This window comes from Chiloscyllium punctatum, chromosome 16 (assembly GCF_047496795.1).
Source record: "Chiloscyllium punctatum isolate Juve2018m chromosome 16, sChiPun1.3, whole genome shotgun sequence".
In the NCBI taxonomy this organism is placed as follows: Eukaryota; Metazoa; Chordata; class Chondrichthyes; order Orectolobiformes; family Hemiscylliidae; genus Chiloscyllium; species Chiloscyllium punctatum.
This window is the reverse complement of record NC_092754.1, coordinates 90,607,491-90,622,824: the sequence shown is the minus strand read 5'-3', so window position 1 is coordinate 90,622,824 and position 15,334 is coordinate 90,607,491. Positions and strand designations below refer to the sequence as shown.

At 46.2% G+C, this 15,334-nt stretch overlaps 8 non-coding genes across 8 annotated transcripts; all 8 read right to left on the bottom strand.

Annotated features, from left to right (window-relative positions):
• Positions 1-444: 444 nt before the first annotated feature.
• On the bottom strand, positions 445-526 carry trnal-cag (transfer RNA leucine (anticodon CAG)). Its single transcript has one exon. It is a non-coding gene; the product is annotated as a tRNA-Leu (tRNA).
• A 1,649-nt stretch (positions 527-2,175) lies between these two features.
• Positions 2,176-2,248, bottom strand: trnav-cac (transfer RNA valine (anticodon CAC)). The gene has a single exon. It is a non-coding gene; the product is annotated as a tRNA-Val (tRNA).
• Positions 2,249-3,773: 1,525 nt separating this feature from the next.
• trnal-cag (transfer RNA leucine (anticodon CAG)) lies at positions 3,774-3,855 on the bottom strand. Its single transcript has one exon. It is a non-coding gene; the product is annotated as a tRNA-Leu (tRNA).
• Positions 3,856-5,504: 1,649 nt separating this feature from the next.
• Positions 5,505-5,577, bottom strand: trnav-cac (transfer RNA valine (anticodon CAC)). The gene has a single exon. It is a non-coding gene; the product is annotated as a tRNA-Val (tRNA).
• Positions 5,578-7,102: 1,525 nt separating this feature from the next.
• Positions 7,103-7,184, bottom strand: trnal-cag (transfer RNA leucine (anticodon CAG)). Its single transcript has one exon. It is a non-coding gene; the product is annotated as a tRNA-Leu (tRNA).
• Positions 7,185-8,833: 1,649 nt separating this feature from the next.
• On the bottom strand, positions 8,834-8,906 carry trnav-cac (transfer RNA valine (anticodon CAC)). Its single transcript has one exon. It is a non-coding gene; the product is annotated as a tRNA-Val (tRNA).
• A 1,525-nt stretch (positions 8,907-10,431) lies between these two features.
• Positions 10,432-10,513, bottom strand: trnal-cag (transfer RNA leucine (anticodon CAG)). The gene has a single exon. It is a non-coding gene; the product is annotated as a tRNA-Leu (tRNA).
• A 3,247-nt stretch (positions 10,514-13,760) lies between these two features.
• Positions 13,761-13,842, bottom strand: trnal-cag (transfer RNA leucine (anticodon CAG)). The gene has a single exon. It is a non-coding gene; the product is annotated as a tRNA-Leu (tRNA).
• Between the last annotated feature and the right edge of the window lie 1,492 nt (positions 13,843-15,334).

The window sequence follows — 15,334 nt, the reverse complement described above, 5'->3', positions numbered from 1 at the left end:
TGAATTTCACCAATCACAGTCTCGATTAGATTACCTTTCCCTTCCGATGTCTCCAGGACGGAAACGAAGGAAATGGGAGAAATTCAACAACATATCACATCGAAATTCGTTGGAACGATTTTCCCATTGGCCGAAAAACCAAATAACGACGAGTCGAGTCACCCCAGGACTTTGTTTCACAACAGCGATGAAATACCGGTCTCCATTCGGTTCCAGTACAAGCTCAACTTGCCTGGAACAGCACAGCTGCTTGCGATTTTCTGCGCGGGAGGCGAACACGATCATGACAGACAGAGACACTTTGAAATATTCGGCACTATCCCACACCACAGTTAATTCCCCGGGAAGCAAAGCCATTTTACTTTTGTTTTCAACATCAATACAGTGGGGACAGAAACAGCATTTTAACAAAAAAGCTGCAGCGTTGGAGTTGATCTGCAGAAATGGCAGTGGTGGGATTCGAACCCACGCCCCTTTCGAGACTGGAACCTGGATCCAGCGCCTTAGACCGCTCGGCCACACTACCAGCCGGCCGCGCGCACCATTTTCTTGCGTTTCCAACTGTGCTCTCCTGCATAACAACAGATGCCAAGTCACATGAAAATGGTTCCATGATCCCTCTCCGACTCGCACAGCTGCTGGGATGTGCCCGTCTACAATATCAATTTCGCAGCAGATAATGAGAGCCCATCAATCCAGACAAAAATCAATGGTAAGCTGAGTCTATCTTCTCAGACTCCTTTCAGCTCCAAATGTATCTGTGAGAATATATGTTCGGTTATGATTTGGTCAAATAACCACGAGCTGCTTGACATTACTGCAATTTCGATTCTTGCTTTGCTAAATGATTTCACCCATTGCTTGAAACAGGGCAAGTTTCACGTTTACGCGGAACATGAAGCACACCGGACTACAGGGAAAATGCACAAAGCCGTGTTCCACATCATACCGTGCAGCGTAATTTCAGTCACTGTGTCTGTTTTGCAGAAAAAGAGTCCCAAACAATGTACTCCACCCTAAAACCGGAGGTCGCATTCCTATTCGAGAACGACAGATCGCATTGTGAGGATGCTCTGACCTCGGAGCCAGTTCTAGATGCCACTTTCCTTGCCTTTTACCCTCACCGTGCAATTTGCTGCAGAGATGTTCACTCCTGGACATCAGCCACGTGGATAGCAACTGAGTTGGAAACCTGTGTGGGAATCGACGAGAAGCGACTAAATAAATTTTGCTCAATTCCATGGTGCTTATTAGAAATGCATTTTCTGTTCACCTCAATCTAAAAGGCAGTTTCTCAACATAGTAACAAAGTCAAAAGGTAATTACCTCACCCCACCCCCACTCCGGAAGAGGTGCTAACTGCCCTTGATTGCTTTTTGTTCTCGATGTGAAGAGCTCTCACGCCTCTGAGTCACCTTCACGTGTCTGGTTGCTGAGTGAGTCACAAAGAAGGAGTTTCTCCAGAGCTGCAACTGCCTGACTTCCCCACTCGACTTCGCCGTTTACATTTTCCTGCTCCTCAGTGATTTCAAGAAAACCAAATGGATGCGATGTCATTCTGTAACCTCTCTGTCGATTCCTCCGTTTCAGTTCCAACGTGGCTTAGGTCTCGGGGCGCACCTTAATACTAGCGACACCATGAAAGCACAGGTCCAGAGGTTCCTCTGAGAGTGTAATTTCTTTCATTGCTGTTGCTGATTGAAAGAGCCACTCAAGTGCGAACTGCTCCAAAACATGATTCAGGACCTCTGGTGCCAATTCTCGTACGTTGAATAACGACAGACAGCTTCCAAACGAGGCCTTTCAGAGACGCCTTTGGGGTACATTTAACAGACAGACAAGCTCAGGAATCCGTGGTGCACTGTGACACCAGCGCATCAGCTTCTTCCCTGTCTTTGAACCGAGCCGCCTGCGCAAGGAATGCAAATGCGGTACTGCTTTTCGTAGAAGAATCAGAAGGGGGTAACTACACTCTCAAACAGAATTGCATATGATCAGAACCAGTTTGGATAAAAACTTTACAATTCTTTGCACAGTCATTAAATGGAATTGCATTACATTTCACTACGCGAGCAGATTTGTTCAAGCAACTTCGAAGGCAGGTTTGCAGATGGGAAAGCAAGCAAGAAAGAACCGTTCTTGTCCATGTAAAAGGCTGCCGATGAAGAACAACGCAGTTTCTGCCCAGTTTCGAACTGGGGACCTTTCGCGTGTGAGGCGAACGTGATGACCACTACACTACAGAAACAAGCCGCAGCCGCCCATCCGGCAGCTCAGGGGCATCCAGCACTGAAAGTTGAAGCCATTCTTCGTTTCACCTTTCTGTTTCCAATAGCTCGTTGTTGTCCAGCGTAATTGACATCTTCAAAACATAAAAAAAAGACACGTGAAATTGATGATAAAATATAGACAAGGATGTGGTCAATGTTTGGACCGTAGGGCGAGGTCGACTAGGCTGGGACGACTTTCCCTGCAGCGTAACGACTGCGACATGATCTAATGGAAGGGTTGGAAACTGAGTATTTACGTGTTTTACCCAAGTTGGGGTGAGTTGAAAACTCGAGAGCATAGGTTTAAGGTGAGTGGGCTGAAATTGACAAAGGACCTGAGGCACATTTCCCACACAGAAGGTTGTGCGTGTATGGAATGAGCTCCCAGAGGAAGCGGAGGAGGCTCAGAAAATTGCATGAGTTTCTGGATAGGATGGGTTGAGAGGGTTTGGGGCCAAATACTGGGGAACCGGACTTGTTTATATTTGGCTATGTGCTGAGCATGGACGAGATACACCGAAGTATCTGTTTCCACGCGGTGTCCCCCAAAAACGTTGTGTTGCTTACACCTGCTTTAAAGGATTACTTTTTAGCGGAGCTTGCCGTCGCAGTCTGTGGCACAATCCTTTACTGTGTTCGATGCTCACGGGAAAGGTAGTATTGCGAAACACTGCAGAAAGGAACGACTTCCTTACTTTTGCTCCGACTGACCATACTCTGTGAAATTTTCCCAGATCCTCAGTTAAGGACTTTTGCAGCTGGAAGTTTCCTCAGAAACGCTGTTAACTCGTAAAGTATTGAGCGAATCGCAAAACAGAAAGCATTTAACACGGAACACAAACAAAGCTGGCATACCTAATGCATTTTCAGACACAGAGGTGCATGAATGCTAAATGTGAGACAGTCCGAGGGCATGATTTATAAAGTAATCTCACAACTAACAACAGGACAATTCCAAACTACTCTTTCACACATTCTGCAGCCTTAGGGAACCACCACTTCCCAGACAATACTGAAAAGAGAGAAAGAAAGAACCTAATAAGAATGGGCCATAAAAAGTGAATTTCACCAATCACAGTCTCGATTAGATTACCTTTCCCTTCCGATGTCTCCAGGACGGAAACGAAGGAAATGGGAGAAATTCAACAACATATCACATCGAAATTCGTTGGAACGATTTTCCCATTGGCCGAAAAACCAAATAACGACGAGTCGAGTCACCCCAGGACTTTGTTTCACAACAGCGATGAAATACCGGTCTCCATTCGGTTCCAGTACAAGCTCAACTTGCCTGGAACAGCACAGCTGCTTGCGATTTTCTGCGCGGGAGGCGAACACGATCATGACAGACAGAGACACTTTGAAATATTCGGCACTATCCCACACCACAGTTAATTCCCCGGGAAGCAAAGCCATTTTACTTTTGTTTTCAACATCAATACAGTGGGGACAGAAACAGCATTTTAACAAAAAAGCTGCAGCATTGGAGTTGATCTGCAGAAATGGCAGTGGTGGGATTCGAACCCACGCCCCTTTCGAGACTGGAACCTGGATCCAGCGCCTTAGACCGCTCGGCCACACTACCAGCCGGCCGCGCGCACCATTTTCTTGCGTTTCCAACTGTGCTCTCCTGCATAACAACAGATGCCAAGTCACATGAAAATGGTTCCATGATCCCTCTCCGACTCGCACAGCTGCTGGGATGTGCCCGTCTACAATATCAATTTCGCAGCAGATAATGAGAGCCCATCAATCCAGACAAAAATCAATGGTAAGCTGAGTCTATCTTCTCAGACTCCTTTCAGCTCCAAATGTATCTGTGAGAATATATGTTCGGTTATGATTTGGTCAAATAACCACGAGCTGCTTGACATTACTGCAATTTCGATTCTTGCTTTGCTAAATGATTTCACCCATTGCTTGAAACAGGGCAAGTTTCACGTTTACGCGGAACATGAAGCACACCGGACTACAGGGAAAATGCACAAAGCCGTGTTCCACATCATACCGTGCAGCGTAATTTCAGTCACTGTGTCTGTTTTGCAGAAAAAGAGTCCCAAACAATGTACTCCACCCTAAAACCGGAGGTCGCATTCCTATTCGAGAACGACAGATCGCATTGTGAGGATGCTCTGACCTCGGAGCCAGTTCTAGATGCCACTTTCCTTGCCTTTTACCCTAACCGTGCAATTTGCTGCAGAGATGTTCACTCCTGGACATCAGCCACATGGATAGCAACTGAGTTGGAAACCTGTGTGGGAATCGACGAGAAGCGACTCAATAAATTTTGCTCAATTCCATGGTGCTTATTAGAAATGCATTTTCTGTTCACCTCAATCTAAAAGGCAGTTTCTCAACATAGTAACAAAGTCAAAAGGTAATTACCTCACCCCACCCCCACTCCGGAAGAGGTGCTAACTGCCCTTGATTGCTTTTTGTTCTCGATGTGAAGAGCTCTCACGCCTCTGAGTCACCTTCACGTGTCTGGTTGCTGAGTGAGTCACAAAGAAGGAGTTTCTCCAGAGCTGCAACTGCCTGACTTCCCCACTCGACTTCGCCGTTTACATTTTCCTGCTCCTCAGTGATTTCAAGAAAACCAAATGGATGCGATGTCATTCTGTAACCTCTCTGTCGATTCCTCCGTTTCAGTTCCAACGTGGCTTAGGTCTCGGGGCGCACCTTAATACTAGCGACACCATGAAAGCACAGGTCCAGAGGTTCCTCTGAGAGTGTAATTTCTTTCATTGCTGTTGCTGATTGAAAGAGCCACTCAAGTGCGAACTGCTCCAAAACATGATTCAGGACCTCTGGTGCCAATTCTCGTACGTTGAATAACGACAGACAGCTTCCAAACGAGGCCTTTCAGAGACGCCTTTGGGGTACATTTAACAGACAGACAAGTTCAGGAATCCGTGGTGCACTGTGACACCAGCGCATCAGCTTCTTCCCTGTCTTTGAACCGAGCCGCCTGCGCAAGGAATGCAAATGCGGTACTGCTTTTCGTAGAAGAATCAGAAGGGGGTAACTACACTCTCAAACAGAATTGCATATGATCAGAACCAGTTTGGATAAAAACTTTACAATTCTTTGCACAGTCATTAAATGGAATTGCATTACATTTCACTACGCGAGCAGATTTGTTCAAGCAACTTCGAAGGCAGGTTTGCAGATGGGAAAGCAAGCAAGAAAGCACCGTTCTTGTCCATGTAAAAGGCTGCCGATGAAGAACAAAGCAGTTTCTGCCCAGTTTCGAACTGGGGACCTTTCGCGTGTGAGGCGAACGTGATGACCACTACACTACAGAAACAAGCCGCAGCCGCCCATCCGGCAGCTCAGGGGCATCCAGCACTGAAAGTTGAAGCCATTCTTCGTTTCACCTTTCTGTTTCCAATAGCTCGTTGTTGTCCAGCGTAATTGACATCTTCAAAACATAAAAAAAAGACACGTGAAATTGATGATAAAATTTAGACAAGAATGTGGTCAATGTTTGGACCGTAGGGCGAGGTCGACTAGGCTGGGACGACTTTCCCTGCAGCGTAACGACTGCGACATGATCTAATGGAAGGGTTGGAAACTGAGTATTTACGTGTTTTACCCAAGTTGAGGTGAGTTGAAAACTCGAGAGCATAGGTTTAAGGTGAGTGGGCTGAAATTGACAAAGGACCTGAGGCACATTTCCCACACAGAAGGTTGTGCGTGTATGGAATGAGCTCCCAGAGGAAGCGGAGGAGGCTCAGAAAATTGCATGAGTTTCTGGATAGGATGGGTTGAGAGGGTTTGGGGCCAAATACTGGGGAACCGGACTTGTTTATATTTGGCTATGTGCTGAGCATGGACGAGATACACCGAAGTATCTGTTTCCACGCGGTGTCCCCCAAAAACGTTGTGTTGCTTACACCTGCTTTAAAGGATTACTTTTTAGCGGAGCTTGCCGTCGCAGTCTGTGGCACAATCCTTTACTGTGTTCGATGCTCACGGGAAAGGTAGTATTGCGAAACACTGCAGAAAGGAACGACTTCCTTACTTTTGCTCCGACTGACCATACTCTGTGAAATTTTCCCAGATCCTCAGTTAAGGACTTTTGCAGCTGGAAGTTTCCTCAGAAACGCTGTTAACTCGTAAAGTATTGAGCGAATCGCAAAACAGAAAGCATTTAACACGGAACACAAACAAAGCTGGCATACCTAATGCATTTTCAGACACAGAGGTGCATGAATGCTAAATGTGAGACAGTCCGAGGGCATGATTTATAAAGTAATCTCACAACTAACAACAGGACAATTCCAAACTACTCTTTCACACATACTGCAGCCTTAGGGAACCACCACTTCCCAGACAATACTGAAAAGAGAGAAAGAAAGAACCTAATAAGAATGGGCCATAAAAAGTGAATTTCACCAATCACAGTCTCGATTAGATTACCTTTCCCTTCCGATGTCTCCAGGACGGAAACGAAGGAAATGGGAGAAATTCAACAACATATCACATCGAAATTCGTTGGAACGATTTTCCCATTGGCCGAAAAACCAAATAACGACGAGTCGAGTCACCCCAGGACTTTGTTTCACAACAGCGATGAAATACCGGTCTCCATTCGGTTCCAGTACAAGCTCAACTTGCCTGGAACAGCACAGCTGCTTGCGATTTTCTGCGCGGGAGGCGAACACGATCATGACAGACAGAGACACTTTGAAATATTCGGCACTATCCCACACCACAGTTAATTCCCCGGGAAGCAAAGCCATTTTACTTTTGTTTTCAACATCAATACAGTGGGGACAGAAACAGCATTTTAACAAAAAAGCTGCAGCGTTGGAGTTGATCTGAAGAAATGGCAGTGGTGGGATTCGAACCCACGCCCCTTTGAAGACTGGAACCTGGATCCAGCGCCTTAGACCGCTCGGCCACACTACCAGCCGGCCGCGCGCACCATTTTCTTGCGTTTCCAACTGTGCTCTCCTGCATAACAACAGATGCCAAGTCACATGAAAATGGTTCCATGATCCCTCTCCGACTCGCACAGCTGCTGGGATGTGCCCGTCTACAATATCAATTTCGCAGCAGATAATGAGAGCCCATCAATCCAGACAAAAATCAATGGTAAGCTGAGTCTATCTTTTCAGACTCCTTTCAGCTCCAAATGTATCTGTGAGAATATATGTTCGGTTATGATTTGGTCAAATAACCACGAGCTGCTTGACATTACTGCAATTTCGATTCTTGCTTTGCTAAATGATTTCACCCATTGCTTGAAACAGGGCAAGTTTCACGTTTACGCGGAACATGAAGCACACCGGACTACAGGGAAAATGCACAAAGCCGTGTTCCACATCATACCGTGCAGCGTAATTTCAGTCACTGTGTCTGTTTTGCAGAAAAAGAGTCCCAAACAATGTACTCCACCCTAAAACCGGAGGTCGCATTCCTATTCGAGAACGACAGATCGCATTGTGAGGATGCTCTGACCTCGGAGCCAGTTCTAGATGCCACTTTCCTTGCCTTTTACCCTAACCGTGCAATTTGCTGCAGAGATGTTCACTCCTGGACATCAGCCACATGAATAGCAACTGAGTTGGAAACCTGTGTGGGAATCGACGAGAAGCGACTCAATAAATTTTGCTCAATTCCATGGTGCTTATTAGAAATGCATTTTCTGTTCACCTCAATCTAAAAGGCAGTTTCTCAACATAGTAACAAAGTCAAAAGGTAATTACCTCACCCCACCCCCACTCCGGAAGAGGTGCTAACTGCCCTTGATTGCTTTTTGTTCTCGATGTGAAGAGCTCTCACGCCTCTGAGTCACCTTCACGTGTCTGGTTGCTGAGTGAGTCACAAAGAAGGAGTTTCTCCAGAGCTGCAACTGCCTGACTTCCCCACTCGACTTCGCCGTTTACATTTTCCTGCTCCTCAGTGATTTCAAGAAAACCAAATGGATGCGATGTCATTCTGTAACCTCTCTGTCGATTCCTCCGTTTCAGTTCCAACGTGGCTTAGGTCTCGGGGCGCACCTTAATACTAGCGACACCATGAAAGCACAGGTCCAGAGGTTCCTCTGAGAGTGTAATTTCTTTCATTGCTGTTGCTGATTGAAAGAGCCACTCAAGTGCGAACTGCTCCAAAACATGATTCAGGACCTCTGGTGCCAATTCTCGTACGTTGAATAACGACAGACAGCTTCCAAACGAGGCCTTTCAGAGACGCCTTTGGGGTACATTTAACAGACAGACAAGTTCAGGAATCCGTTGTGCACTGTGACACCAGCGCATCAGCTTCTTCCCTGTCTTTGAACCGAGCCGCCTGCGCAAGGAATGCAAATGCGGTACTGCTTTTCGTAGAAGAATCAGAAGGGGGTAACTACACTCTCAAACAGAATTGCATATGATCAGAACCAGTTTGGATAAAAACTTTACAATTCTTTGCACAGTCATTAAATGGAATTGCATTACATTTCACTACGCGAGCAGATTTGTTCAAGCAACTTCGAAGGCAGGTTTGCAGATGGGAAAGCAAGCAAGAAAGAACCGTTCTTGTCCATGTAAAAGGCTGCCGATGAAGAACAACGCAGTTTCTGCCCAGTTTCGAACTGGGGACCTTTCGCGTGTGAGGCGAACGTGATGACCACTACACTACAGAAACAAGCCGCAGCCGCCCATCCGGCAGCTCAGGGGCATCCAGCACTGAAAGTTGAAGCCATTCTTCGTTTCACCTTTCTGTTTCCAATAGCTCGTTGTTGTCCAGCGTAATTGACATCTTCAAAACATAAAAAAAAGACACGTGAAATTGATGATAAAATATAGACAAGGATGTGGTCAATGTTTGGACCGTAGGGCGAGGTCGACTAGGCTGGGACGACTTTCCCTGCAGCGTAACGACTGCGACATGATCTAATGGAAGGGTTGGAAACTGAGTATTTACGTGTTTTACCCAAGTTGGGGTGAGTTGAAAACTCGAGAGCATAGGTTTAAGGTGAGTGGGCTGAAATTGACAAAGGACCTGAGGCACATTTCCCACACAGAAGGTTGTGCGTGTATGGAATGAGCTCCCAGAGGAAGCGGAGGAGGCTCAGAAAATTGCATGAGTTTCTGGATAGGATGGGTTGAGAGGGTTTGGGGCCAAATACTGGGGAACCGGACTTGTTTATATTTGGCTATGTGCTGAGCATGGACGAGATACACCGAAGTATCTGTTTCCACGCGGTGTCCCCCAAAAACGTTGTGTTGCTTACACCTGCTTTAAAGGATTACTTTTTAGCGGAGCTTGCCGTCGCAGTCTGTGGCACAATCCTTTACTGTGTTCGATGCTCACGGGAAAGGTAGTATTGCGAAACACTGCAGAAAGGAACGACTTCCTTACTTTTGCTCCGACTGACCATACTCTGTGAAATTTTCCCAGATCCTCAGTTAAGGACTTTTGCAGCTGGAAGTTTCCTCAGAAACGCTGTTAACTCGTAAAGTATTGAGCGAATCGCAAAACAGAAAGCATTTAACACGGAACACAAACAAAGCTGGCATACCTAATGCATTTTCAGACACAGAGATGCATGAATGCTAAATGTGAGACAGTCCGAGGGCATGATTTATAAAGTAATCTCACAACTAACAACAGGACAATTCCAAACTACTCTTTCACACATTCTGCAGCCTTAGGGAACCACCACTTCCCAGACAATACTGAAAAGAGAGAAAGAAAGAACCTAATAAGAATGGGCCATAAAAAGTGAATTTCACCAATCACAGTCTCGATTAGATTACCTTTCCCTTCCGATGTCTCCAGGACGGAAACGAAGGAAATGGGAGAAATTCAACAACATATCACATCGAAATTCGTTGGAACGATTTTCCCATTGGCCGAAAAACCAAATAACGACGAGTCGAGTCACCCCAGGACTTTGTTTCACAACAGCGATGAAATACCGGTCTCCATTCGGTTCCAGTACAAGCTCAACTTGCCTGGAACAGCACAGCTGCTTGCGATTTTCTGCGCGGGAGGCGAACACGATCATGACAGACAGAGACACTTTGAAATATTCGGCACTATCCCACACCACAGTTAATTCCCCGGGAAGCAAAGCCATTTTACTTTTGTTTTCAACATCAATACAGTGGGGACAGAAACAGCATTTTAACAAAAAAGCTGCAGCGTTGGAGTTGATCTGAAGAAATGGCAGTGGTGGGATTCGAACCCACGCCCCTTTGAAGACTGGAACCTGGATCCAGCGCCTTAGACCGCTCGGCCACACTACCAGCCGGCCGCGCGCACCATTTTCTTGCTTTTCCAACTGTGCTCTCCTGCATAACAACAGATGCCAAGTCACATGAAAATGGTTCCATGATCCCTCTCCGACTCGCACAGCTGCTGGGATGTGCCCGTCTACAATATCAATTTCGCAGCAGATAAAGAGAGCCCATCAATCCAGAGAAAAATCAATGGTAAGCTGAGTCTATCTTTTCAGACTCCTTTCAGCTCCAAATGTATCTGTGAGAATATATGTTCGGTTATGATTTGGTCAAATAACCACGAGCTGCTTGACATTACTGCAATTTCGATTCTTGCTTTGCTAAATGATTTCACCCATTGCTTGAAACAGGGCAAGTTTCACGTTTACGCGGAACATGAAGCACACCGGACTACAGGGAAAATGCACAAAGCCGTGTTCCACATCATACCGTGCAGCGTAATTTCAGTCACTGTGTCTGTTTTGCAGAAAAAGAGTCCCAAACAATGTACTCCACCCTAAAACCGGAGGTCGCATTCCTATTCGAGAACGACAGATCGCATTGTGAGGATGCTCTGACCTCGGAGCCAGTTCTAGATGCCACTTTCCTTGCCTTTTACCCTAACCGTGCAATTTGCTGCAGAGATGTTCACTCTTGGACATCAGCCACATGAATAGCAACTGAGTTGGAAACCTGTGTGGGAATCGACGAGAAGCGACTCAATAAATTTTGCTCAATTCCATGGTGCTTATTAGAAATGCATTTTCTGTTCACCTCAATCTAAAAGGCAGTTTCTCAACATAGTAACAAAGTCAAAAGGTAATTACCTCACCCCACCCCCACTCCGGAAGAGGTGCTAACTGCCCTTGATTGCTTTTTGTTCTCGATGTGAAGAGCTCTCACGCCTCTGAGTCACCTTCACGTGTCTGGTTGCTGAGTGAGTCACAAAGAAGGAGTTTCTCCAGAGCTGCAACTGCCTGACTTCCCCACTCGACTTCGCCGTTTACATTTTCCTGCTCCTCAGTGATTTCAAGAAAACCAAATGGATGCGATGTCATTCTGTAACCTCTCTGTCGATTCCTCCGTTTCAGTTCCAACGTGGCTTAGGTCTCGGGGCGCACCTTAATACTAGCGACACCATGAAAGCACAGGTCCAGAGGTTCCTCTGAGAGTGTAATTTCTTTCATTGCTGTTGCTGATTGAAAGAGCCACTCAAGTGCGAACTGCTCCAAAACATGATTCAGGACCTCTGGTGCCAATTCTCGTACGTTGAATAACGACAGACAGCTTCCAAACGAGGCCTTTCAGAGACGCCTTTGGGGTACATTTAACAGACAGACAAGTTCAGGAATCCGTTGTGCACTGTGACACCAGCGCATCAGCTTCTTCCCTGTCTTTGAACCGAGCCGCCTGCGCAAGGAATGCAAATGCGGTACTGCTTTTCGTAGAAGAATCAGAAGGGGGTAACTACACTCTCAAACAGAATTGCATATGATCAGAACCAGTTTGGATAAAAACTTTACAATTCTTTGCACAGTCATTAAATGGAATTGCATTACATTTCACTACGCGAGCAGATTTGTTCAAGCAACTTCGAAGGCAGGTTTGCAGATGGGAAAGCAAGCAAGAAAGAACCGTTCTTGTCCATGTAAAAGGCTGCCGATGAAGAACAACGCAGTTTCTGCCCACTTTCGAACTGGGGACCTTTCGCGTGTGAGGCGAACGTGATGACCACTACACTACAGAAACAAGCCGCAGCCGCCCATCCGGCAGCTCAGGGGCATCCAGCACTGAAAGTTGAAGCCATTCTTCGTTTCACCTTTCTGTTTCCAATAGCTCGTTGTTGTCCAGCGTAATTGACATCTTCAAAACATAAAAAAAAGACACGTGAAATTGATGATAAAATATAGACAAGGATGTGGTCAATGTTTGGACCGTAGGGCGAGGTCGACTAGGCTGGGACGACTTTCCCTGCAGCGTAACGACTGCGACATGATCTAATGGAAGGGTTGGAAACTGAGTATTTACGTGTTTTACCCAAGTTGGGGTGAGTTGAAAACTCGAGAGCATAGGTTTAAGGTGAGTGGGCTGAAATTGACAAAGGACCTGAGGCACATTTCCCACACAGAAGGTTGTGCGTGTATGGAATGAGCTCCCAGAGGAAGCGGAGGAGGCTCAGAAAATTGCATGAGTTTCTGGATAGGATGGGTTGAGAGGGTTTGGGGCCAAATACTGGGGAACCGGACTTGTTTATATTTGGCTATGTGCTGAGCATGGACGAGATACACCGAAGTATCTGTTTCCACGCGGTGTCCCCCAAAAACGTTGTGTTGCTTACACCTGCTTTAAAGGATTACTTTTTAGCGGAGCTTGCCGTCGCAGTCTGTGGCACAATCCTTTACTGTGTTCGATGCTCACGGGAAAGGTAGTATTGCGAAACACTGCAGAAAGGAACGACTTCCTTACTTTTGCTCCGACTGACCATACTCTGTGAAATTTTCCCAGATCCTCAGTTAAGGACTTTTGCAGCTGGAAGTTTCCTCAGAAACGCTGTTAACTCGTAAAGTATTGAGCGAATCGCAAAACAGAAAGCATTTAACACGGAACACAAACAAAGCTGGCATACCTAATGCATTTTCAGACACAGAGATGCATGAATGCTAAATGTGAGACAGTCCGAGGGCATGATTTATAAAGTAATCTCACAACTAACAACAGGACAATTCCAAACTACTCTTTCACACATTCTGCAGCCTTAGGGAACCACCACTTCCCAGACAATACTGAAAAGAGAGAAAGAAAGAACCTAATAAGAATGGGCCATAAAAAGTGAATTTCACCAATCACAGTCTCGATTAGATTACCTTTCCCTTCCGATGTCTCCAGGACGGAAACGAAGGAAATGGGAGAAATTCAACAACATATCACATCGAAATTCGTTGGAACGATTTTCCCATTGGCCGAAAAACCAAATAACGACGAGTCGAGTCACCCCAGGACTTTGTTTCACAACAGCGATGAAATACCGGTCTCCATTCGGTTCCAGTACAAGCTCAACTTGCCTGGAACAGCACAGCTGCTTGCGATTTTCTGCGCGGGAGGCGAACACGATCATGACAGACAGAGACACTTTGAAATATTCGGCACTATCCCACACCACAGTTAATTCCCCGGGAAGCAAAGCCATTTTACTTTTGTTTTCAACATCAATACAGTGGGGACAGAAACAGCATTTTAACAAAAAAGCTGCAGCGTTGGAGTTGATCTGCAGAAATGGCAGTGGTGGGATTCGAACCCACGCCCCTTTCGAGACTGGAACCTGGATCCAGCGCCTTAGACCGCTCGGCCACACTACCAGCTGGCCGCGCGCACCATTTTCTTGCGTTTCCAACTGTGCTCTCCTGCATAACAACAGATGCCAAGTCACATGAAAATGGTTCCATGATCCCTCTCCGACTCGCACAGCTGCTGGGATGTGCCCGTCTACAATATCAATTTCGCAGCAGATAATGAGAGCCCATCAATCCAGACAAAAATCAATGGTAAGCTGAGTCTATCTTCTCAGACTCCTTTCAGCTCCAAATGTATCTGTGAGAATATATGTTCGGTTATGATTTGGTCAAATAACCACGAGCTGCTTGACATTACTGCAATTTCGATTCTTGCTTTGCTAAATGATTTCACCCATTGCTTGAAACAGGGCAAGTTTCACGTTTACGCGGAACATGAAGCACACCGGACTACAGGGAAAATGCACAAAGCCGTGTTCCACATCATACCGTGCAGCGTAATTTCAGTCACTGTGTCTGTTTTGCAGAAAAAGAGTCCCAAACAATGTACTCCACCCTAAAACCGGAGGTCGCATTCCTATTCGAGAACGACAGATCGCATTGTGAGGACGCTCTGACCTCGGAGCCAGTTCTAGATGCCACTTTCCTTGCCTTTTACCCTCACCGTGCAATTTGCTGCAGAGATGTTCACTCCTGGACATCAGCCACGTGGATAGCAACTGAGTTGGAAACCTGTGTGGGAATCGACGAGAAGCGACTCAATAAATTTTGCTCAATTCCATGGTGCTTATTAGAAATGCATTTTCTGTTCACCTCAATCTAAAAGGCAGTTTCTCAACATAGTAACAAAGTCAAAAGGTAATTACCTCACCCCACCCCCACTCCGGAAGAGGTGCTAACTGCCCTTGATTGCTTTTTGTTCTCGATGTGAAGAGCTCTCACGCCTCTGAGTCACCTTCACGTGTCTGGTTGCTGAGTGAGTCACAAAGAAGGAGTTTCTCCAGAGCTGCAACTGCCTGACTTCCCCACTCGACTTCGCCGTTTACATTTTCCTGCTCCTCAGTGATTTCAAGAAAACCAAATGGATGCGATGTCATTCTGTAACCTCTCTGTCGATTCCTCCGTTTCAGTTCCAACGTGGCTTAGGTCTCGGGGCGCACCTTAATACTAGCGACACCATGAAAGCACAGGTCCAGAGGTTCCTCTGAGAGTGTAATTTCTTTCATTGCTGTTGCTGATTGAAAGAGCCACTCAAGTGCGAACTGCTCCAAAACATGATTCAGGACCTCTGGTGCCAATTCTCGTACGTTGAATAACGACAGACAGCTTCCAAACGAGGCCTTTCAGAGACGCCTTTGGGGTACATTTAACAGACAGACAAGTTCAGGAATCCGTGGTGCACTGTGACACCAGCGCATCAGCTTCTTCCCTGTGTTTGAACCGAGCCGCCTGCGCAAGGAATGCAAATGCGGTACTGCTTTTCGTAGAAGAATCAGAAGGGGGTAACTACACTCTCAAACAGAATTGCACATGAACAGAACCAGTTTGGATAAAAACT